Genomic DNA, 25499 nt, shown 5'->3' with positions numbered 1-25499 from the left:
GACTTATCTTAGAAGAAAGATTAAGAAAAGGCAAACGTACGTTTCTAGCTATTGTAGACTTAGAGAAAGCTTTTGACAACGTTAACTGGAATACTCTCTTTCAAATTCTGAAGGTGGCAGGGGTAAAATATAGGGAGCGAATGGCTATTTACAATTTGTACAGAAACCAGATGGCAGTTATGAGAGTCGAGGGGCATGAAAGGTTCAAATGGTTCAAATGGCTCTGAGCACTATGGGACTCAACTGCTGTGGTCATTAGTCCCCTAGAACTTAGAACTAGTTAAACCTAACTAACCTAAGGACATCACACACATCCATGCCCGAGGCAGGATTCGAACCTGCGACCGTAGCGGTCTCGCGGTTCCAGACTGCACCGCCTAGAACTGCACGACCACTTCGGCCGGCTTACTGTAATGTCATACATATTTTTATACCTGTCACTCTTATTGTAGTTTATTTTATGTAACTGCATTTCGTAATGTTACTGGATATGTAAAATTATTATCTTGTGAAAAGCTCTGAGTTACGTCAATGTTCATTTCATAACTGAATCGATTAAGGTAATAAAAGTTTAATTTTAAATTACCAGAAAATAAGTATGTACCTTTACTGTGAAACATGTTAGTTGTTTCTGTATATTTATACAGCGTCGGCTATGCCGGCTGGTGACTGTGCAGAGCAACGTAGAGTAACGTGCAGGAGTGTTAGTCCGGTGTCTGTTGGGACAGTATCACGCTCAGTCTTGTGAAACAGAATCCTAAAAACATAACATTTTCTTATTTAAAATTACTGTATCGAGCCTGATTTCAGAAAATAGGTGTGCCTCTTGTAGCTGCATGGAGAGACGAAGGATATTGTCATTACTGCAGCGAGAAGATTTACACCCATGCACACGTAAGACGAGACCCAGTCACAATGCTAAGCGTACTGAGTGCGGTAACATTTTAACTGTCAGATACTGTATCGAATGTACGTAGCCATGGTATAAGGAAACAAATCGAGGAACAATTTGTAATTCGATATTCGGGAAATTAGAATAGGGGATTGCCTCACTGTCTTCCAGAAATCTGCAACTATTGTTTAATTGTTTTGTCCATAACTAAATTTCGAATTTATTGCGTCGAGGTGGCACCGAAAGTAGATAACAATCCTTTGGACAATATAGGTCCTTCATTTACGACAGGCAGTAGTTTAGAATCTTACCTTGTCTCACGTATAAGAAGACAGAAAGATACTGGAACGAAAATATACATGTAACATTGAAGTAGCAAGAGTACCACCGAAAATGAGGAGAAGGATGAAGGGGAAGTAAGACTAATCGTTTCCTAACTCATCTGTTTATCAAATTAGTGGAGTTAAAATACGAATGACGACGAAAATCTTATGATAACCGAGGTAAAATTCCATAGAAACCTCATGGCTCTTACCCGGGTTCGATTCCCGGCGGGGTCAGGGATTTTCTCGGCCTCGTGATGACCGGGTGTTGTGTGATGACCTTAGGTTAGTTAGGTTTAAGTAGTTCTAAGTTCTAGGGCACTGATGACCATAGATGTTAAGTCTCATAGTGCTCAGAGCCATTTGAACCATTTGGACCTCACGGCTCTTACGACTTCTCTACGTCTACCCGTATGCTTCCCTTTTAGACAAATAACTGTTCCATAATGAATCGGATTATGAAGGTTGTAATATGTGAATAGTTTCATTTGGAATCAAAGACGGTATTTCGTTTGTTAGTTTCTTATCAAGCATCTCACAAAGATTGAGACAAGCATAAGACACTGTGCGCCACGAAATACCATCACATATATTTACACACTGACAAGTCCGCCCCTGGTAGCTGAGTGGTCAGCGCGACGGAATGTCATAACTAACGGCCCGAATTCGATTCCCGGCTGGGTCGGAGATTTTCTCAGCTCGGGGACTGGGTGTTGTGCTTATCATCAGCATTTCATCCCCATCGACACGCAAGTCGCCCAAGTGGCGTCAACTCGAAAGCCTTTCACCAGGCGAACTGTTTACCCGACGGGAGGCCCTAGCCGCACATTTCCATTTACACACTGAAATTCTACATAGTCCGACTCACTTCACTGTCCGATTCACTTATATTCTGTACACACATTAATCGAATCATTACAATAACATTTTTTTTACGAGTGCACTACACTGCATCTCAAAACTAAGTACTAGGAACACCGGCAGCTCGGACATTGCATCTCTATAGCCCGTTGTCGGCTGTCGCATTCTTTGAACAGCCAGATATACAGCGTCAACATTAATAAAACCGACAAGCTGCAGGAACGGATTGCTGAATGGAAATTGAGGAAGAAAGGCCCTATAAAAATGGTCTGCAAACGCATCGTTGACACGATAGATAGCGCCGAAGAATGAAGGTTCCTCTGACCACGTGTCGAGTGTTCCTTGTGTGTTTCAGGACGTAGAATTTGTAACCTCCCCCTCACTTATCGACCTTAATGACAGTGAAAAATTTAACCGCGTGTACCTAATGGAAATTTGGGAAAGCAATCGTCACCGAAGTTAATCTGCCGGTAAAGAGGGAGGAAAGGGTTACATCTAAATGAAAGGAAAAATATAAATGAAACTGGTGGAAATTAATTTTGAAAAGGGGTAAAGTTAATAAAGAAAGTAAATGTGCGGCCGTTACGTTAACAATTAACTAGCGGTAATTAGATATTTGAGATTTGGGGGAAATTACGGTCGCCAGTCCTAAGGACAATTACTATAGTAACTGAAAAAGAAAGGTTATTACACATATAATTAGCACTAGAAGCGTGGCAACTGAAGGTTGACACGTGTAGTGTGAAAACTGAAAGTTTGTCAGAAGTAATCAATTTCGCTACACTCTGACTTAATTTAGCAAAAGAATTAATAAAACCGGAAGATCGAAAGTTAATTTAGTGACTGAAGTTAATAGTGAGCTTTCTTTCTGAAGCACATCGAAATCCAGTAAAATACGGTTAGTCTTGGACTACCTCAACAATCATTTCAAAAGCAACTTGACTCTACGCAATTTAGAAATAACAGATTTAACTTTGAACTTGAATTAAATGATTCTGAACAATTAACAATAGTAAAATTTAGTACGTACCAAGCTGAGCTGCAGTCACAGGTAAGCTAAAATACGGTAACAAAACTCGCACTCTTAATTTGTGCTTGTATAATCTAAATATTGTAGCCAGCTATGAATACTTTAACTGAACTTTGAAATTAAAGCAGTGAAATCGAATTATAATGCTTTAATGCTGTCGTTTGAATTTCAACGACACTCGGGTTCATTTCGGAAAAGGAAGGGGCCCTGCTTGGCAATGCAATTGGGACAATGAGCAACAAAGGTTCATGCTACGTTGCTGTAATTTTGTGATTTGAACAGTTTGAAAAGCTGAGGTCTGCCATACAGTTCTGAAACTTTACGTGCTTTTACGCTTCCTTGTTGGCTGATTGAAGGTTTGAAGTCGCCGATCGAGGAGGTGGCGACAGTCACTCATTGTCGGCCGTCGCTGTTGCAGAAACTGGATGCTGGCGCGCCTTCTTCTCGACACGGTCACCAGGCGGAACGGGCTCTTGATGTGTGCCAGCTAATGCTTCCCGTCCGCGACACCGTGCTAGAAACTACCATAGCTAGTCGATCGCAATTACATGCTGCCAAACCCCGAAAGCCCGGCAACTTGCGGGAGCGTCACACAACACACCTGCTCAATCGCACTACGCCAACCAGACCCTCTCTCGCTGCCCGCGCTCCACGCGGCAGAGTTAACACTACCAAAGATCCTACACACTTTCGTTCTTCACACGACCTATCGATGTATTCGTTCGATAGCATAGTTTTCCCTAGGCAAGACTCAGCGTAAAATACAAATAATATTTACAAAGCAAACCAATTATACATCGACATAAATGCATATATATATATATATATATATATATATATATATATATATATATATATATACAAATATTAAAACAATTACAATATATAAAGACACAGAAATGTTATATCTTCAGGTAACAAAATAAGGAAAAATTATGGTACAATAGCTGGATATAGGAGGATATGCATTTCCGGCGTAACAAATTGACTGCAGGGTACTGCAAGCAGCAGAACGGTCGTATGTTCATATCAAGCCGAGATAGTATTTGTGTACGGCCAGGCGGATGGAAACGGTCGAAAGACAAAAAATGGCTCTGAGCACTATGGGACTTAACATCTGAGGTCATCAGTCCCCTAGAACTACTTAAAGCTAACTAACCTAAGGACATCAAACACTTCCATGACCTAGGCAGGATTCGATCTTGCGACCGTAGCGGTCGCGCGGTTCCAGACTGAAACGCCTAGAACCGCTTGGCCACTCCGGCCGGCGGTCGAGAGACAGCACGGCTATACCAAGGAGGTACCCTCACAGGCAGCAACAAAATCACACAAAATTTCAAGCCCTTTTTCGGTGTTTGTGTGGTTATGGGTCCTTTCAGACAGATGAACGTGCAGCGAGGTGGTGGACTGTGCGTACACTAGATTTGGAGCATTGGGTTCTACAGGATACTGAGAAGAGCCCTACATCTCGCTCCAGGCATGTGGCCCACCAAAATCGTGTAAGCCGAAGTACGATTATGTGCAGCCTGCATGACAATCCCTCTACGGGAAGTCTCTCAAGAACCCTTCACAAGGATAGGCCACGGAAAGAGATTTTTAATCTTACAAGCATATACAGAACCATGTATGGTGTTGTGGATTGGCAGGAGAGCCAACACCCTATTAATAGAGGAAGCCGAAAGGCACGCGTTTTAGCTCACGCAGGCTGGCGTGAGGTCTGGAACAGGACAAGGAAATTAGAATTTAGAAAAACGGACGTAGCTGGTGGAATACTTAACCTTAATCCATTAATGGTGAACGTCGCTCTTGACGTTACATGATTCACAGTATCAATAGTAACTGATAATGGTGCCTTGCTAGGTCGTAGCAAATGACGTAGCTGAAGGCTATGCTAAACTGTCGTCTCTGCAAATGAGAGCGTATGTAGACAGTGAACCATCGCTAGCAAAGTCGTCTGTACAACTGGGGCGAGCGCTAGGGAGTCTCTCTAGACTAGACCTGCCGTGTGGCAGCGCTCGGTCTGCAATCACTGATAGTGGCGACACGCGGGTCCGACGTATACTAAAGGACCGCGGCCGATTTAAAGGCTACCACCTAGCAAGTGTGGTGTCTGGCGGTGACACCACATATGGTATGAAGGCAAATTTTTGTGGGGATGTAGTGACCTCTTATACTCTTAGTTGCTACATATAAGTTTCGACGTAGTCTATACTCAGCATTATACCGTAAAGAGCCATAACAGAGAAGATTGCTTCCCTACGAGTTCTATGAGACATACGAGGTGTGGCTAGAAAAAAAACCGGACTAGTACTGGTGAAACAATAAAACGAATGCAATAAGGCTGAAAGTCGCGTGGCCTGTCACGTGACTCTCGCTCCGCCTACTGCTCGAGTTTCATCTGCCTCCTGCACTCAGTCTGCCCGTGGCGTCTGTTTTAAGTAATTGACGTTTTGTCTGTGCGTCGGAAAATGTTGAGTGTACAGAAAGAACAGCGTGTTAACATCAAATTTTGTTTCAAACTAGGAAAATCTGCAAGTGAAACGTTTGTAATCTTACAACAAGTGTACGGCGATGATTGTTTATCGCGAACACAAGTGTTTGAGTGGTTTAAACGATTTAAAGATGGCCGCGAAGACACCAGTGATGACACTCGCACTGGCAGACCATTGTCAGCAAAAACTGATGCAAACATTGAAAAAATCGGTAAACTTGTTCGACAAGATCGCCGTTTAACAATCAGAGCAGTGTCTGAGTTAACAGGAGTTGACAAGGAAAGTGTCGAACAAGTTTACCGATTTTTTCAATGTTTGCATCAGTTTTTGCTGACAATGGTCTGCCAGTGCGAGTGTCATCACTGGTGTCTTCGCGGCCATCTTTAAATCGTTTAAACCACTCAAACACTTGTGTTCGCGATAAACAATCATCGCCGTACACTTGCTGTAACATTACAAACGTTTCACTTGCAGATTTTCCTTGTTTGAAACAAAATTTGATGTTAACACGCTGTTCTTTCTGTACACTCAACATTTTCCGACGCACAGACAAAACGTCAATTACTTAAAACAGACGCCACGGGCAGACTGAGTGCAGGAGGCAGATGAAACTCGAGCAGTGGGCGGAGCGAGAGTCACGTGACAGGCCACGCGACTTTCAGCCTTATTGCATTCGTTTTATTGTTTCACCAGTACTAGTCCGGTTTTTCTTCTAGCCACACCTCGTATGTAGACTCTAGGACAAAAAAACATTTGAATGGCATGGAAAGTGGTAAATTCATTCGTTTATAGACAAAAAATGATTAAAATTTTAAAAGTTGGATGATTTATTAAACAGATTTTCACAAACTAACAAGTCAGGAATGCGTTTGTCCACCTCTGGCCCTTATCAAGGATTTATTCAATTTAGGACTGATTGTTGATTCATGGGATGTCCCCTTGAGGCGTTAGATGGTCAGAATCCTGTGATGATCAGAGGGCGCTACCCATAATGTTCCAAACATTCTCCAATGAGGAGAGATCGAGTGACCACACGGACAAAGTTGGGAGTTTGACAAGCACAAGCAGTAGAGATTTTCGCCCTGTGCCGGCGGGCATTGCTTTACTGAAATTTAAGTCCAGGATGAATCACCATGAAGGGCAACAAAACCGGACGCAGAATAACGTCGACGTACTGTTGCCCTGTAAGCATGTCGCAGATGAAACTAGAGGGGTCCTTCTATGAAAAGAAATGGCACCACGGACCATCTCTCCTAGTTGTCGGGCAGTATCGTGGCCGACACTCAGGTTGAGTCCCGTTGACATTCAGACACAATTTCTTCGTGGTACGTCGCTTGTGTTGTGCCGGGGTGAATTTTGCTTACAGCCTGCAACTGAAAACGCTCCAGACTGATGACCTCAGAAGTTAAGTCCCGTAGTGCTCAGAGCCATTTGAACCATTTTTGAACTGGTTTGTTTTCAACATTTGTTGGATTTCGACATCCCCTAGAATCTGATCTCTGCACCTCTCAGACACTCACTTCCTGTCACATGGTGAGTCATTAGCAGCTAATATTTTTCCTGTCATAATTGTTAACAAAACACTTTCAAATGAGCCTTACTAAAGATTGCCCTTCCTAACCTCGTATTCAAGGGGTTTCTTGTTACGCTATATTTGGAGTATCGTACATCAAAACTCGTTCATGAAACCACAATGCTATGAACACATTGTCTACCACATGGATCTTTGAAGAACGATACAAGAATTACGAGTAGAGCATTGCTCTTGTTAGAAGAAAAATCGTTTCTCAAAGTTACGAGGTATCACACGGTCACAAGTCACACAGCACAGCAACAGTATGATAATCGGTAGTATAGTACTCACCTTGGGAAACAGTAACTAGTGAACGAGATGTGCACTGGTTGTAGACATACCATGTTGCAAATGTCAGCTTTCACTTTTTATTACGCTTTCTACTATTTTTTCTGATGAACAGTTCGTTAGTCGCTATTTTCTAATACATTTTACAGTACTTCGCTGACGATAAATAGCAAATTTCCAGGAAGGAGTACTTGTAAACCAGTGTTCCGTTCCGAAGAGTGTATAACGTGTAACTGTGTCTGTCTCTACTAATAAACATTCTTTTACTGCGAACATCTGTTTCACACCTTCTTTCATATTAATAGTAAGAGCAGTATTCTTTTTTCATTTTCCACCTAGAGCCTGACGTATTTATTTTCTTTCTTTTAGGTAAGATACGCTGAAGACGTAAGCCCTCTACGAAAATTACGGCTGTTAGGAGGATAGTTTCTGGAGCGTCAGATAGTGAGGACAGATATCTAAGGTTTGTAAAATAACTTGCTTCATCTTTTATGAGTATGAATTGTAACATAATTGCTCTATGTGAAACGGCTTTAAGAAATTCAGCAAAGCTAATGTTCTGAAACGAGTTGGTTTCCTTTCACAATCAGACAGTTATAAATTACAGTTAATATCCGCTCGCGGCTTGCTCATTCTCAGTGACTTCGATGAATATATCCGCATACAGCATTCTGTTGCATGCAGCTAATAGGAACTAAAAGTACCAAGCCAGCAAGTGTTATGAGACAGTTATAAATTACAGTTAATATCCGCTCACGGCTTGCTCATTCTCAGTGACTTCGATGAATATATCCGCATACAGCATTCTGTTGCATGCAGCTAATAGGAACTAAAAGTACCAAGCGAGCAAGTGTTATGAGACAGTTATAAATTACAGTTAATATCCGCTCACGGCTTGCTCATTCTCAGTGACTTCGATGAATATATCCGCATACAGCATTCTGTTGCATGCAGCTAATAGGAACTAAAAGTACCAAGCGAGCAAGTGTTATGAGACAGTTATAAATTACAGTTAATATCCGCTCACGGCTTGCTCATTCTCAGTGACTTCGATGAATATATCCGCATACAGCATTCTGTTGCATGCAGCTAATAGGAACTAAAAGTACCAAGCGAGCAAGTGTTATGAGACAGTTATAAATTACAGTTAATATCCGCTCACGGCTTGCTCATTCTCAGTGACTTCGATGAATATATCCGCATACAGCATTATGTCGCATGTAGCTAATAGTAATTGAAAGTACCAAGCCAGCAAGTGTTATGAGACAGTTATAAATTACAGTTAATATCCGCTCACGGCTTGCTCATTCTCAGTGACTTCGATGAATATACCCGCATACAGCATTCTGTTGCATGCAGCTAATAGGAACTCAAAGTACCAAGCCAGCAAGTGTTATGAGACAGTTATAAATTACAGTTAATATCCGCTCACGGCTTGCTCATTCTTAGTGAATTCGATGAATATATCCGCATACAGCATTCTGTTGCATGCAGCTAATAGGAACTAAAAGTACCAAGCCAGCAAGTGTTATGAGACAGTTATAAATTACAGTTAATATCCGCTCACGGCTTGCTCATTCTCAGTGACTTCGATGAATATATCCGCATACAGCATTCTGTTGCATGCAGCTAATAGGAACTAAAAGTACCAAGCCAGCAAGTGTTATGAGACAGTTATAAATTACAGTTAATATCCGCTCACGGCTTGCTCATTCTCAGTGACTTCGATGAATATATCCGCATACAGCATTCTGTCGCATGTAGCTAATAGGAATTGAAAGTACCAAGCCAGCAAGTGTTATGAGACAGTTATAAATTACAGTTAATATCCGCTCACGGCTTGCTCATTCTCAGTGACTTTGATGAATATATCCGCATACAGCATTCTGTTGCATGCAGCTAATAGGAACTAAAAGTACCAAGCGAGCAAGTGTTATGAGACAGTTATAAATTACAGTTAATATCCGCTCACGGCTTGCTCATTCTCAGTGACTTCGATGAATATATCCGCATACAGCATCCTGTTGCATGCAGATAATAGGAACTAAAAGTACCAAGCCAGCAAGTGTTATGAGACAGTTATAAATTACAGTTAATATCCGCTCACGGCTTGCTCATTCTCAGTGACTTCGATGAATATATCTGCATACAGCATTCTGTTGCATGCAGCTAATAGGAACTAAAAGTACCAAGTCAGCAAGTGTCATGAATTTTCGTTAATGCTTCCTCCACTAGAAAGACCCTCTCGTCAATCAATAAAATCTTTTCTCCGGAATTTAAAACGTTCTTCATTGTTTATACTGAGAAGGACACACATTTCGGCAGTCCGTATCGAGAAAAGAAAATAACTTCTCTAAATGTTTTGGAACTTGCACATGCTCGACGGATTTGGTTGATAAACTAACAAAAAAGATCACACACGTTGTCACACTGTCCTGAATTTAAAAAAAAAAATGTGGGAGACGCAGACAGGAACTTTTCCCAATTATAAAGCTACCAAATTGCTAGGAGTAGACGGGAAAAATGTAATGATTTTTTTTGTCATTTATTGGACCTTGTATGCTCCAATGTAAACGTTATGTGCAAAACAATACAACGACGGAAAAAGAAGATTGGAATTCGTAATTAGTCTTGAGGACTAATTGTATAACACTTTTCAGAAAAAGGGCCAGCAATTGGACACCTACCTCGAAGGCCAAAAGCGACTCATAGTAAGGCCAGACATATTTCGGAATATTTGCGGAGAACAATAAAGAAAAGACAAACAAGGAGATATGGAGTATGCACAGAAAGAGGCCTTCCAAAAGAGAGATGTCATATTGCAAGCTGGAATTAAAATCTATAATGACATGTTTTAATAGGTGAGCAAGGCACATGGCGCAAGTGCACTAGTCTGTACTAGTGGAAATTATCCACTGAGGCAAAGAAGCGCACACTAAAATAGACACTTGAAGGATTAAGTGAATACTCTGTCGGCGTTTTACAAAATTTGACAAAAGCATAAAAATATTTTATTCAATTATTCGTTAAGTGGCACATTTATTGTAGCCTATTACAAGTGTAATCTATTTAAGTGTCAGGAAGTCATTTCTGAAAGTATTTGTATGGAATATAGCCATGTACGGAAGTGAAACATGGACGATAAATAGTTTGGACAAGAAGAGAATAGAAGTTTTCCAAATGTGTTACTACAGAAGAATGCTGAAGATTAGAAGGGTAGATCACATAACTAATGAGGAGGTATTGAATAGGATTGGGGAGAAGAGAAGTTTGTGGCACAACTTGACTAGGAGAAGGGATCGGTTGGTAGGACACGTTCTGAGGCATCAAGGGATCACCAATTTAGTATTGGAGGGCAGCGTGGAGGGTAAAAATCGTAGAGGGAGACCAAGAAATTAATACACCAAGCAGATTCAGAAGGATGTAGGTTGCAGTAGGTACTGGGAGATGAAGAAGCTTGCACAGGATTGAGTAGCAAATTAGTCTCAGGACTGAAAACCACAACAACAACATTACAAGACAGACAAGGCAGATACAGTGTATATATAAAGGGTGTGCATTTTAACTGAAGACATTGAAATATCTTTAAAACTACACATCGGATCAAAAAAATATAATTCCAATTGTTTTTGTTGGAGGGGGACATATACTGTACTTGGTCTCGCACCCCAACCCAAGCTAGGGTGACGGGAGAGAGGGAGGGGCAACTTTGAAATATTCAATGGAAACCCACTCCACCTTTTTTAATTTCAGATTACGATTTTACTGCAAAATCTACATACGTTTTATCTGAAGCAGTTTCTTTGCTTCGCCACATGTGTTGCTGTAATCGGAGAATAGAAACGGATACACGATCATAGTTTACGACCTCGTACCCAGTGGACCTTGGATATGAATGGGACTCCACCTTCTTGCTGCGAGGGCAGACAGGCCAGTATTTCATATCTTCTAATTGGAAACGGCAATCGCAACGTTGTATTCCTACGCTATATCGAACAGTAAACTACTCGACCCGCCACTGTGGCTGTGGATCCAGGTGAACACTACTCTACATGTCCAATTAGAGTAAGTTTTCAAACGAAGTATCGTCAACTTCAACATACTTAGTGATCCGCTTTTCAAATGACCGGACACAGAACAGAAGCATAGCTGCAGGAGTGTCAGCGCAGGCGTTTCTGATACGATCGACCATGTCCTCACGGCCTATTGGCACTTGCTGGTAAACCTTGTCTTTTAAATATCCCCCACAGAAAGAAATCCGACGACATCAAATCCTGCGGCCTAGCGGGCCAATTAATAGGGCCACATTAGCCAACCCACCGACCAGTAAAAACACCGCTTAATATCTCCCAAGCTTCAACTGCATAATGCTCTGGGCAATCGTCATGCTGAAACGTGTGCTGTCGAACGACCGGATCAACATCGTGCCGTAGTACCGGTAGTTCCCGTTCCAAAAATGTTCGATACTTTGTAACACCGAAAATGGAGGATGCATGACACCTGCTACGGAAATATAATTTTTTTTAATTGTATGTAAATATTTGTAATTTAAATGCTTTCTTTTAATAAGTAAGGGCATTGTTTCACTGTATGTGTACATTTAGGTAGAAGTCTTGACGTTTTATTGTATTTATCTGTGTTTTACTGTGAAACTTACAAGCTCTGGGAAAAAGACAAAGGAATGGTTATTTGCACCGACTAGCAACGATAATAGCAATACTTGTGCGTTGTAAAATTTTTGGGTAGGGGCTTGTTGCGCAGAGCGCGCGGAGAGAGCTGGAGACGGGTTCCAGCGCTTGTAGTGTGCGAAAGTGTGGTATTAACGCATTTCAGCGGCATCATGTACTCGTGCCGGCCAGATGTCTAGAGCAGGAGTACGGACAGTGGTCGGACGGAAGAGGCTGTATTAATTACGATTGCCCGTTCCTGTAATTAGCCGTGGCTCTACAAGATGCTACCGTCTTCAACAACAGCAGCAGTTCCAGCAACACAGATTCGTCGCCGGCTCTGAGTTTCGTCGGACGCACAGCACTGAAGTAAGACTATTCATTGGTAGAAAGTATTAACGGCTAATCCAGCAGCACAACTCAATGTGATTTGATTAATGAACTTTATTCAAATAATAATCAGTTAAATTAAGGACGATTGTGTCCTCATTGCCCCTAGGTACTGTTACCAAGCAGGGTCTTTGTTCCCTTTTTTCCTTATATGCTAACTGAAGTTTGACAATCTATCACTGGAAAAAAATCCAAATCTAAAGAAAATGCACAAAATAAAAATGAAGAAGTTTTATTTATTTTACATATAGCTTGGAGCACATGGCTGTTTGGTTTGGTACGTATTCTAGTATTTAATTCTGTTCAAGTCAGTAAAAAAGGCTCAGTTGTTCAGACAATAATACGAAATCTAATTTGAAAATTAAGTAACTGCAAAGTAAAAAGTTCTTGCCTTTCTCTAAATTTCTTTGATGACGTTATGCTGAGATTGTGGTGTCACCGCCAGACACCACACTTGCTAGGTGGTAGCTTTAAATCGGCCGCGGTCCATTAGTACATGTCGGACCCGCGTGTCGCCACTGACAGTTATCGCAGACCGAGCGCCACCACACGGCAGGTCTCGAGAGACGGACTAGCACTCGCCCCAGTTGTACGGTCGACTTAGCTAGCGATGCTCACTGACGAAGCCTCGCTCATTTGCAGAGCCGATAGTTAGAATAGCCTTCAGCTAAGTCAATGGCTACGAGCTAGCAAGGCGCCATTAGCATTACATAGCTTGTAGCTAAAGAGTCTCACTTGTATCGTCAAGAGCGATGTACCACAAGGATGGATTAAAGTTAAGTATTCCAGAAGCTACGTACTTTTCTTTATAGCATTCATTACGTATCCTGTTTCAGACCTATCTACTAGCCTGCGTGAGTTAACGCGTGCCTTTCGGCTACTTCCGAGTGGCGTGGCTGTCTTGTTACCCCACAACAGAGATAACTGAAAGTCATTGTTCATTTAACGAAGTTCAGTACTAACATACAGTTTAATTGCATATTTTCAAATTTTTACTCCATTGCCTTTTTCAAAATTTAATGCCAAACATAATGTAAGAGTGACTTCTCGGTTTTCTTTATCATTACATACTGACTTAAAATTAGTGTAAAAAAAAATGGAACGTGGCAAGCTTTAGTTGCCATGTCAGTGTTTAATAATACAAGTTCTTCTTTCCCATCATCTTCTACAGGATTTTGGATGTAAATTGCCCTAGTCGGCTGGCGAACGCTAATTATTTCCTTCGCGTTCATTAGTGTAACTTTTGGATTCGTGATCAATGGTACCCCTTTCTGTCCAGTGTTGTTCGTGACTGAATGCACAAAATAACATTCTTTTTCGAAATTATAGCCCTGTTCAGTTTAATTACTTTTATTTTTAGTAGACTTTCCATCAGATGGGTCGGTTGTACACTTTCCTCCTACTCATCGATATCAGTTCTTCGGGAAAAATAGCCTTATTCAATTCCAAAAAATTCCATTAGGTATACACGCGATCCACGGTCATATTTTATATCGCAAGCAGGATAGGCCGATTAGTAAGAAGGAGGTTACAACTTCAACATAACGTCTCTAAAATATGGACCAATGAGTTTGTTCCCTATGATGCCACACCGTACGTTAACCGCCCAAGGACGTTGATGGCCACCTTGCCGTAACCAGTGTAGATTCTCTACAGTCCAGTACCGTATGTCATGACGGTTAACGATGCCACGGTTTGTGAATGTAGTCTCATCGGGAAATAGTATATTGGCAAAGAACGTGGGGTCTGTAACGCCGGAAATGCATATCCTCCTATTTCCATCTATTGTACTATAATTTTTTTTCCTTGGTTTGTTACCTCAAGATATGACGTTTCTGTCTCTTTATATATCGTAATTGTTTTACTGTTTGTATATATATATTTATGCATTTATGTTGGTTTGTTTTGTGAATATTATTTGTGTTTATACGCTGGGTCTGGCCTAGGGAAAACTATGCTATCGAACGAATACATCGATAGGTCGTGTGGAGAACCAAAGTGTTTAGGATCTTTGGTAGTGTGGAGCGCGGGCAGAGCATGGGAGAGTCTGGCTGGAGTAGCGAGTGGAGCAGGTGTGTTGTGTGACGCTCCCGCGAGTTGTCGCGCTTTCGGGGTTTGGCAGCATGTAATTGCGCTCGACTTGCGATGATAGTTTCTGACATGGTGTCGCGGACGGGAAGCATTAGCTGGCGCACATCAAGAGACCGTTTCGCCTGGTGACCGTGTCGAGAAGAAGGCGCGCCAGCATCCAGTTTCTGCAACAGCGACGGCCGACAATGAGTGACTGTCGCCACCTCCTCGATCGGCGACTTCAAACCTTCAATCAGCCAACAAGGAAGCGTAAAAGCACGTAAAGTTTCAGAACTGTATGGCAGACCACAGCTTTTCAAACTGTTCCATTTGCCTCGCAAAATTACAGCAACTTAGCATGAACCTTTGTTGCTCATTGTCCCAATTGCATTACCAAGCAGGGTCCCTTCCTTTTCCGAAATGAACCAGAGTGTCGTTGAAATTCAAACGCCGGCATTAAGTACAATCATTCCATTTCACTGCTTTAATTTCAAAGTTCAGTTTAAGTATTCATAGCTGGCTACAATATTTAGATTACGCAAGCACAAATTAAGAGTGTGAGTTTTGTTACCGTATTTTAGCTTACCTGTGACTGCAGCTCAGCTTAGTACGTACTAAATTTTACTATTGTTAATTGTTCAGAATCATTTAATTCAAGTTCAAAGCTAAATCTCTTATTTCTAAATTGCGTAGATTCAAGTAGCTTTTGAAATGATTGTTGAGGTAGTCCAAGACTAACCGTATTTTACTGAATTTCGATGTGCTTACGAAAGAAAGCTTCTTATTAATTTCAGTCACTAAATTAACTTTCGATTTTCCGGTTTTATTAATTCTTTTGCTAAATTAAGTCAGAGTGCAGCGAAATTTATTACTTCTGACAAACATTCAGTTTTCACACAACACGTGTCAACCTTCAGTTGCCACGCTTTTAGTGCTAATTAAATGTGCAATACCGTTTCTTTTTTTGTTATTATAGTAGTTGTCCATAGGACTGGCGACCGTAATTTTCCGCAAATCTCAAATATCTAATTAACGCCAATTAATTGTTAATGTAACGACCGCACATTACTTTCTTTATTAATTTTACCCTTTTCTCAAAATTAATTTCCACCAATTTCATTTGCATTTTTCCTTTCATTTAGATGTAACCCTTTCCTCCCTCTTTACCGACAGATTAACTTCGGTGACGATTGCTTTTCCCAAATTTCCATTAGGTACACGCGGTTTAATTTTTCACTGTCATTAAGGTCGATAAGTGAGGGGGAGGTTACAGGTCGTTAGCATTTGTTGACGTGCCCATTTACAAAACACTACCCGGTTGTGGATATGAGCACTGTGAAGTTCTTGATGCATTTATACGTGATATGGACGATACCTACGACGATGCATAATTGTGACAATGCGTCTTGTGGACATCCCGGAACCGCGTTGTCTTTCCGGGTGCTTATCTCTGGGTTGCGGTGCACTGCCGCTAGTACATCTATTGCATTAGTTTCTGCTGTAACACGTTTGCTTCGTTTCCTTTTGCCGGTCTGCACGCTGCCATCAGGTATAAAAGCGTTCACAACCTCGTAAAAGAACGAACGAGAGCCAGGTTTCTCCGCAAAACTCCCCGCATACAAGGCAACAGCAGCCTCATCATTTCTCCTACAGTCTCCCCAAATCAGGATCGGTTCAAGTTTTTCTTGTGTAGTTGCAACGTTCAACGACCACTTGCACGTCTGTTACGTGTGTAGGTCTGCAGGCGATAAACACTGCGCAAGTACTGGATAGAGCATCTGCTCGCGACACGCAAATTTCCCGAGTTTGAGTGTCGGTCTGGAGCACAGTTTTAATTTGCCAGGAAGTTTCAACGTTATTTATGTCCGCTATCCTGCTTTTCCATGTGTAAACTGTACCATTTTTCGGTTTATATGTATACCATTCCACTGCTATTACGTATGTACTATGTTAGATGTTGTCCAGCATTGGATATGATTATTCCTGTCCAAGAATACCTCTGTTCGTTGTCAAGCAGTCCATCATATTGTGACACATAGTTCAGGAGAATAGTGTAGTAAACATTGAAATGTGTGAAAACCATCTTTTCCTGGAACTTTTCCCGATATTTTTAAAGAACAGCCAGTTTTCAGCACGTTCATTTTCAGTCGTGGATAGGGTAGACCAATATTTCGTAATTTCCAATTGGAAAGCCGAGTCGCAATGTCGCATTCCTATGATAAGAGGGTCGTCCACAAAGTAAGTTCCGTTTCTATTTCCATCCGCGACAGCGCTACGATCGCATTTCCCAGCACGCGCGGCAGTTACTCTGTCTCAAGGATACGACATGTATGCCATTTTCAGGTCGCTGCTGTCGACATGTGCTTTGTAGTGCTTCTTCATAAAGTCAGCGTAACTGAAAATGCCACCGCGTGTGAAATCAAATCTGTGATCGTTTTCTAAATGTAAAGAACGTTAAACTAAAGGAAATTCATCGGCAAATCTGCGAGGATCACGGACAAAATGCTATGACTGATTCAATGGTTAGAAGATGAGTCAGACTGTTCAATGAAGGACGTGATGAAGTGCTGAATGAAGAACGAAGTGGACGCCTGTCTGTGGTTACTGATGAACTGAAGAGAAGATTAAGCACAACCGTAAGTTTACACTTACTACCCTTGCTATGGAAGTTCCGCAAATCTCACGATCACTAATTCTTGAAATTGTTACTGAAAACTGAAGTTTCTAAAACTTTTCTCAAGTTGGGTACCAGAAATTCTTACTGAACAACACAAAAAACAACGGATGGGCAGTGCACTTCAGTTTTTGACATGCTATAATGAATAAGGCGATGTTTTTCTTTCTCGGATAGTCACGGGGGATGAAACTTAGGTATGGTACGACACACCTGAAACAAAACAGCAATCAATGGAATGGAGGCACACTTCATCCCCAAGGAAGGATAAGCATAAGCAAATCTTGACACCTCGAAAAGTAATGTGCACCGTTTTTTGAGACAGAAAAGGCATTTTGCTGATTGATTTCTTACCAGAGGCCAAAATATCAATGTACATGGTTAGTGCGAGACCATTAAGAAATTGGGCCGCGCAATACAGAACAATTGCCCATGATTATTGTCAAAAGGTGTTGTTTCTTTCCACGATAGTGCCCGACCTCACACGGCGAATGTGACCAAACTACTATTACGGGAATTTCACTGGGACGCGTTTGATCATCCTCCGTACAGCCTGGACCTCGCTCCTAGCGACTTTCTTACACTTAGAATCTGTCCTTGGTGGTCAGCACTTCAATGAAGATGACCAGCTGAAAGAACATGTTACCACAAGGTTGAATACACAGGCGGCAATCTCCTATGAAGAAGGCATACAGAAACTTGTGCCACGGTATGACAAGTGCCTGCAAAATTTCGGAAGCCCCGTCCCCACTACTTCACTTCTGCCAGTACCTCGTCTCCTACTTTCCAAACTTCACAGGAGCTCTCCCACGAACCTTGCAGAACTATCACTCCTGGAAAAGGATATTACGAAGACATCACTTAGCTACAGCCGGGGGGGGGGGGGGGGGGGATGTTTTCAGAGTGAGACTTTCAAATGGCTGGCTCTGAGCACTAAGGGACTTACAACTACTTAAACCTAACTAACCTGAGGACATCACACACATCCATTCCCGAGGCAGGATTCGAACCTGCGACCGTAGCGGTCACGCGGTCCCAGACTGTAGCGCCTAGAACCGGTCGGCCACTCCGGCCGGCCGTAAAGATGTGAGCGGTCATTTTTCACGGTGGGCGAACTCAGCTGCGTAGCTTTAGGGAGATCATTCCGAATCACGTCCGTTTTGGGGGTGCGGTAGGTCCCGACTTTCTGTTTCTGGACGTCCACACGGGACCGCTGAGGTGTCGGACGTACTGGAAAGTGAAGACATTGAAAGTGTGCAATAGACTGCGTACCACCCCGACGTAAACCGTGTAGCGCATGTCTGAGATGCTCTTAGCAGACGTGTTTCTTAACGAACACCCCCTTCCCGGACCGTCCAAGTAATGAAACCCCCCTTGAGAGAGGAATGGGACAATATCCCCAAAGGCAGTTGGGCGGACAGCATGAATAATAGTGACGAAATGTGCATTAGTGCCCTAGGAAGGCTTATTCCTTACTGAAGGTTCGATATCGACATGAACGCTATTTATCCAGAATGAGATTTTCACTCTGCAATGAAGTGTGCGCTGATATAAAACTTCCTGACATATTAAAGCTGTGTGCCAGAGTTCGTTTCTCGGTCCGGCACACCGTTTTAATCTGCCAGGAATTTTCATATCAGCGCACACTCCACTGCAAAGTCTCAGGTGACTGATGACCTCAAAAGTTAAGTCCCATAGTGCTCAGAGCCATTTGAACCATTTGAATATCTTTACGCCTAGACCATACCGATGACGTTCGTGGGCATTCAGTGTGTGTAACGTGTTCACCACTTCCTCCACACTGTTGGCCAGAATCACTTGCCACGGAGAAGGGATTCGTCGGAGAACTTGTCTCAGGACTACTGTTGATGACGCCGACCAATGTGCTCCCTATACCAACGAGCTCTTTCTCGATGATTGGGTGTTCGAAGTGAGATGCATTTAACAGGCTCCCAAGCATAAAAAGCAGCGTCATTCAATCACCGCGAAGTGGTTCTGGGAGAGACGTGTGTTCTGGTAGTGGTTTCAAGGTCTGCAGCGGACTGCCCAAGAGTGAGATGTCTGCCCCTTTCTGCCTCTAGAGCTACGTATCGATCCTCTCACGCTATGTTGGCCTGCCTACGATCTTCACCATGCTTTTGCATAACATTTTTACATTCAGGGGGCTGTTTTAATCGCGAGATGATTCTTTTTGACAGAGCCATTACTACGGACACAGTAGTGACACCTTGGCCTGCTTCGAGAAGGACAACTGCTCGTCCACGATAATAAGCCCTCAAATGGTATGTTGTAGACAAGCTGCCGTACCGCACAGAATGTCTGTCGGTTTCACAACAACCTCCGTCAAACACCATTCTGCATGAACTATCGAACGAATAAGAACAGGTGTGCACAGATTTCGTTGCAATTAAAACGGCCCGCCGTCTACATTTCCCGTAACTATTATTGATTGGGTGTTCCGTAGTAATTGTCAGCTGTGCCGTAGCAACTGGCAGTTGTTCCTTAGCGATTGTCAAACCGTCTATATTTTTGCAGGTGTATTCAGTGGTATATGTAGGTATTGTCTTCAAACCGTGTTGCAAATAGAGTAATAAGTATAGGAAGTAATAAGTTGGTTGTGTCCATAGTTGATACGAGGTGGTGTCGCCAACCAAGGGAACTCCAAACATCAATTAAATGAATAAAACATGTGCATATTTACTTACGCTCCGTTCACAGTAAGAAAAAAAACACTTAACTTAGATTTCTTCGTAGTCTATTTCACACAGGCAGCCATATATTCACAAAATCCTGTCTACAAAAACGAAGATCACAGGGCAACAGTTTTTTACACTGAATGTCAACAGCACCTTCCCGTTTCACAACAACCTTCGTCAAACAACGTACTGCATGAACTGTCGAACGCATAAAAGCATTTCCGTTGCAAATGTGGTGTCACCGCCAGACACCACACTTGCTAGGTGGTAGCCTTTAAATCGGCCGCGGTCCAGTAGTATACGTCGGACCCGCGTGTCGCCACTGTCAGTGATAGCAGACCGAGCGCCACCACACGGCAGGTCTAGAGAGACGTACTGGCACTCGCCCCAGTTGTACAGCCGACTTTGCAAGGAAAGGTTCACTGACAAATACGCTCTCATTATGCCGAGACGATAGTTAGCATAGCCTTCAGCTACATTTGCTACGACCTAGCAAGGCGCCGTATTCAATTGATAATTATTATGATGCATGTACCGTAACGAGAGATGTTCTACAAATGTGGATTAAAGTTAAGTATTACAAGATTTTCGTACTTTATTGCAATTCTCAAGACATTGTCCTGTTCCAGACCTCACGCCAATCTGCGTGAGCTGAACGCGTGCCTTTCGGCTACTTCCGAGTGGCGTGGCTGTCTTGCTACGCCACTACAGCAAATCTTCAGACATCTGTGGCAAAACTCGGTGTGTGGCGTCTTAAAAAGAAGAGCGATAGATAAATTTTCATGCTATAGTAGAGGCGAAGACTTATGATTCTCGTCGGCAGTTGTTATGATGACAGGTGGCCAATGCTAAATAGAAACATCTATTGCAGGTTTGGCAGTGAAGTCGGTCCGCAGCTCGTGGTCGTGCGGTAGTGTTCTCGCTTCCCGCGCCCGGGTTCCCGGGTTCGATTCCCGGCGGGGTCAGGGATTTTCTCTGCCTCGTGATGACTGGGTGTTGTGTGATGTCCTTGGGTTGGTTAGGTTTAAGTAGTTCTACGTTGTAGGGGAGTGATGATCTCAGATGTAAAGTCACATAATGCTTAGAGCCATTTGAACCATTTGCATTGAAGTTGGTAGGGCGCTGGCTGCATAGTCTGTATCGGCAACGACTGAAGTAATTAGTAGTCCTTGGTAAGAAATAATATATATTGTAATTAACTTGTGTTACAGGCTTCTTCATTTGCTGCATACATATAATTACAAACAGATATCTAGAGAGGCATTACTTATGCCACACTTGACTAGGCGCCTTGTTAGAGGTTGCTTCCTACCAGTTGAAGGCTATACTACATTCCTTAGTCGACGTCGCGAGCAATAGTCGACGAGCGCTCGCTACGTACTTCTCATATGCCGTGGAGCGGCGCTAGTCGCGACTCGCGGGTCAAACGATACTAATACGGACCAGGGTCGATATCTGTAACCCCTAACAAGTGTGGTATCGAACGCTGACACCACAAAGACAATGACCTCTGGTGGCCTCCTTAGTGCCTCCCATAGGAGTCCTGGAGAAGACGTAGCTCGCGATGGTGTGCTGGCCTATTTAAATGTATCTTCTTCCGCCGAGATTTGAAAGGTACATAGCGCGCCGTGTGCGATTGACAAAGACATCTTCGATATCGCGACATTAAAATACCTTAATGTTAAAGTTGTAAAGGTGTAAACGTTGAGCGAAATAGTTTCAGAAAGGTTTGACGTTATGCGTTAAGTTTGTTCGAAGTCGCAAACTGCTCTCATTCTCAAATGCTGTGTGAATACGTTACTCAGTTTCCATCTTTATCACTTGACTTAAACTTTGAACGTAGCATTATACCTCTTAATAATTCATTTACTTGGAATCCTCTTATTCTCACCACTCGACTTACTCGTACATCGAGTTTTAAATAACAACAGAGATACAAGCAGGTAACAAAGCGACTGCATAAAATGTTTAACAAAGAAATTCACCATACAGTCATTCAAATTGAGAAGTTATTTTATTTTAGTTTTGCTACCAGTTACTGCAGTTTAATATGCCGTCTTGACCTGCAGCCAAATCTTCGAATGAAACACTTGATAATTCATGTCACTCAGAAACAAATGGTTCCAACAAGCCAGTATCGATAATTTCTGAGTGGTGCATATGGGATCTGAAGATGGCATATTGAATTGTCGAAACTAGTAGGGGGAAATAAAATAACTTCCCAATTTACACGGCTGTTTGGCGAATTTATTTGTTAAATATTTGACCAGCCGTTGTCCCACCTCCACAATGGATCAACGGAGACTGGATTTCCAGAGAAACTTTGCGGGAAGAAGTAGACTACAAGTTACCTCCTCCGATATACATCTCGTCAAATTATCACCTTGAAAAAATTCGAGAGATTAGAGATAATGCAGAGGTTTACTTTCAATCGTTCTTCCCATTCGCCGTTCGCAAGTGAAACGAATATGAGATCAATTAATGGTACCAGAAGAACCTTGTGCCACACACCGTCACGCCTGCCGACTATTAATGTAGCTGTAAAATCGCACAGAACACAGAGAACGATTAACAGAATACGCATCAATCGTGGCAGAAGCGCAGACTCTTCGTATATGGAATAAGCCCCATCTCCAAAACGCGATTGTAGAAGAGCCGGACAAACCGTTCGCCACGTTGTTACAGAATGTTCCAATAGGAATATCGTGGTACTTTCGACATTTACATGACTGCAACGAACGACTCAATTGATTATACGAAAAATAAAAATGTCTTTTTATAACTGTAAGCTGTTCTTATTTGTATTTTATTTCGTACTAGCTTAGCACCCGCTACTTCGCTCGCGTGGAGTGTACGGCCTGCTGAGAATTTTTTTTACTTTATTTAATCGAATTTTTATGTTGTTCACGAACTGCAACGCCTTCTAACCTTTTCACACTGATTAACACCGTATATGCATGGTCTTTTCCGAATGTACTTCTGACCCAAAAGCGATTCTGGTAGCTGGAGTCCAAGTTTTGGTTTATCATGACTTTTGTGTTCTTGTTGAGTTATTTCCATAGCAACTTTCATCCCCTAACAAATATTCCTTTATATCTAACCCAGAAGTAAAATACTAATTTTCATAAATTTAGCTTAAAGAGTTTTTTTAATTTAACAAAGTTTTTCTTACTTTCATCGCCTACTGCACTCCCTTACGGGTCGAATTTCTAGAAACACTGAAGCCCGTTTTATTTTTTAATTTCTAACCGAGAAGTTGAACACCAGTTGTCATTGGAGTAACCTTCAAAATCCTTTAGTAATTATTTAGTTTCAAAAAACTTTCACCCACTGTTTTATCCTTTTAGATGTTGAATTTCTAAAAATTCTGAAACACCTATTTTTTGTTTGCTGACTGAGAACCAGATACCAGTTTTCGTAGCTCTAGTTACAAAATTCCAGTAGTAGTGACAAACTTTGAAAAAGTCTTTCATCCCTTATTTCACCCCCTTAAGTGTGGAATTTCGGATAATCCGTTCTTAAACGATGCCTACAGTATGAGATTCACATCCTCTCCAAACTTCGTGTTTATATTGTTGTCGGTTTGGGCTGGGTGACAATGAGTGAGCCAGTTAGTCTGTCTGACTCTGTTTCAACCTATTAGAGGTTGAATTTCCAAAAAGAGTGAAACACGTATTTTTTCATCTATAACTGAAAGAAGACAGTATTGTATGGTAATGAAGTATGGGCTGTGGGAAAACAGGAACAGAAGAGAGTCGATGCATTAGAGATATGGTGCTACAAGCGAATGTCGAAAATTAGGTGGAGTGATAAGGTAAAGAATGCGGAGGTTCTGCGCAGAATTGGAGAGGAAAACAATATGTGGAAAACACTGTCAAGGAGAAGGGTCAGGATGATAGGACATCTGCTAAGACATCCATGGTACCAGAGGGAGCAGTAGAGGGCAAAAAATGTAACGAAAGACAGAGATTGGAATACACCCAGCAAATAACTGAGGACGTAACCCCCCCCCCTCCCCCCTGAGAAGCCAAACACTAATTTTCGAAGATTTAGCTTTGAAAATGCTTTCTCAATGAAATATTTTCGTAAAACGTTTCACTACGTATTTCATCCCCTTAGGGACGAATTTCCAAAAACAATGTTGCGCGCATGTTCTATTTCTAACAGAAAATACGATTACAAAATTTCATAGATTCCATAAAAACTTTGATCCCCAGTTTCACTCCCATAGAGACTGCATTTCCAAAAACAATGAAACATGTATTTTTTAATATCCAGCTGAGAAACCAATTTACATTTTCATAACTTAACTTTAAATATACTTTCATAATATATTTATTTGTCGTATGGCTTTTAAGTACATTACAGTATTGGATTACGTTATACTACATTACATAAAATTACATATATTCACAGACAAATATCTAGTCCTTGTATATACAGGGCTATTACAAATGATTGAAGCGATTTAATAAATTTAGTGTAGCTCCATTCATTGACATATGGTCACGACACACTAGATACGTAGAAAAACTTATAAAGTTTTGTTCGGCTGAAGCCGCACTTCAGGTTTCTGCCGCCAGAGCGCTCGAGAACGCAGTGAGACAAAATGGCGACAGGAGCCGAGAAAGCGTATGTCGTGCTTGAAATGCACTCACATCAGTCAGTCATAACAGTGCAACGACACTTCAGGACGAAGTTCAACAGAGATCCACCAACTGCTAACTCCATTCGGCGATGGTATGCGCAGTTTAAAGCTTCTTGATGCCTCTGTAAGGGGAAATCAACGGGTCGGCCTGCAGTGAGCGAAGAAACGGTTGAACGCGTACGGGCAAGTTTCACGCGTAGCCCGCGGAAGTCGACGAATAAAGCAAGCAGGGAGCTAAACGTACCACAGCCGACAGTTTGGAAAATCTTACGGAAAAGACTAAAGCAGAAGCCTTACCGTTTACAATTGCTACAAGCCCTGACACCCGATGACAAAGTCAAACGCCTTGAATTTTCGGCGCGGTTGCAACAGCTCATGGAAGAGGATGCGTTCAGTGCGAAACTTGTTTTCAGTGATGAAGCAACATTTTTTCTTAATGGTGAAGTTAACAGACACAATGTGCGAATCTGGGCGGTAGAGAATCCTCACGCATTCGTTCAGCAAATTCGCAATTCACCAAAAGTTAACGTGTTTTGTGCAATCTCACGGTTTAAAGTTTATGGCCCCTTTTTCTTCTGCGAAAAAAACTTTACAGGACACGTGTATCTGGACATGCTGGAAAATTGGCTCATGCCACAACTGGAGACAGACAGCGCCGAGTTCATCTTTCAACAGGATGGTGCTTCACCGCACTTCCACCATGATGTTCGGCATTTCTTAAACAGGAGGTCGGAAAACCGATGGATCGGTCGTGGTGGAGATCATGATCAGCAATTTATGTCATGGCCTCCACGCTCTCCCGACTTAACCCCATGCGATTTCTTTGTGTGGTGTTATGTGAAAGATTGTGTTTAAACCTCCTCTACCCAGAAACGTGCCAGAACTGCGAGCTCGC

This window comes from Schistocerca nitens, chromosome 4 (assembly GCF_023898315.1).
Source record: "Schistocerca nitens isolate TAMUIC-IGC-003100 chromosome 4, iqSchNite1.1, whole genome shotgun sequence".
NCBI lineage: Eukaryota > Metazoa > Arthropoda > Insecta > Orthoptera > Acrididae > Schistocerca > Schistocerca nitens.
The sequence above is the reverse complement of the archived record's forward strand: the minus strand, read 5'-3'. Positions refer to the sequence as shown.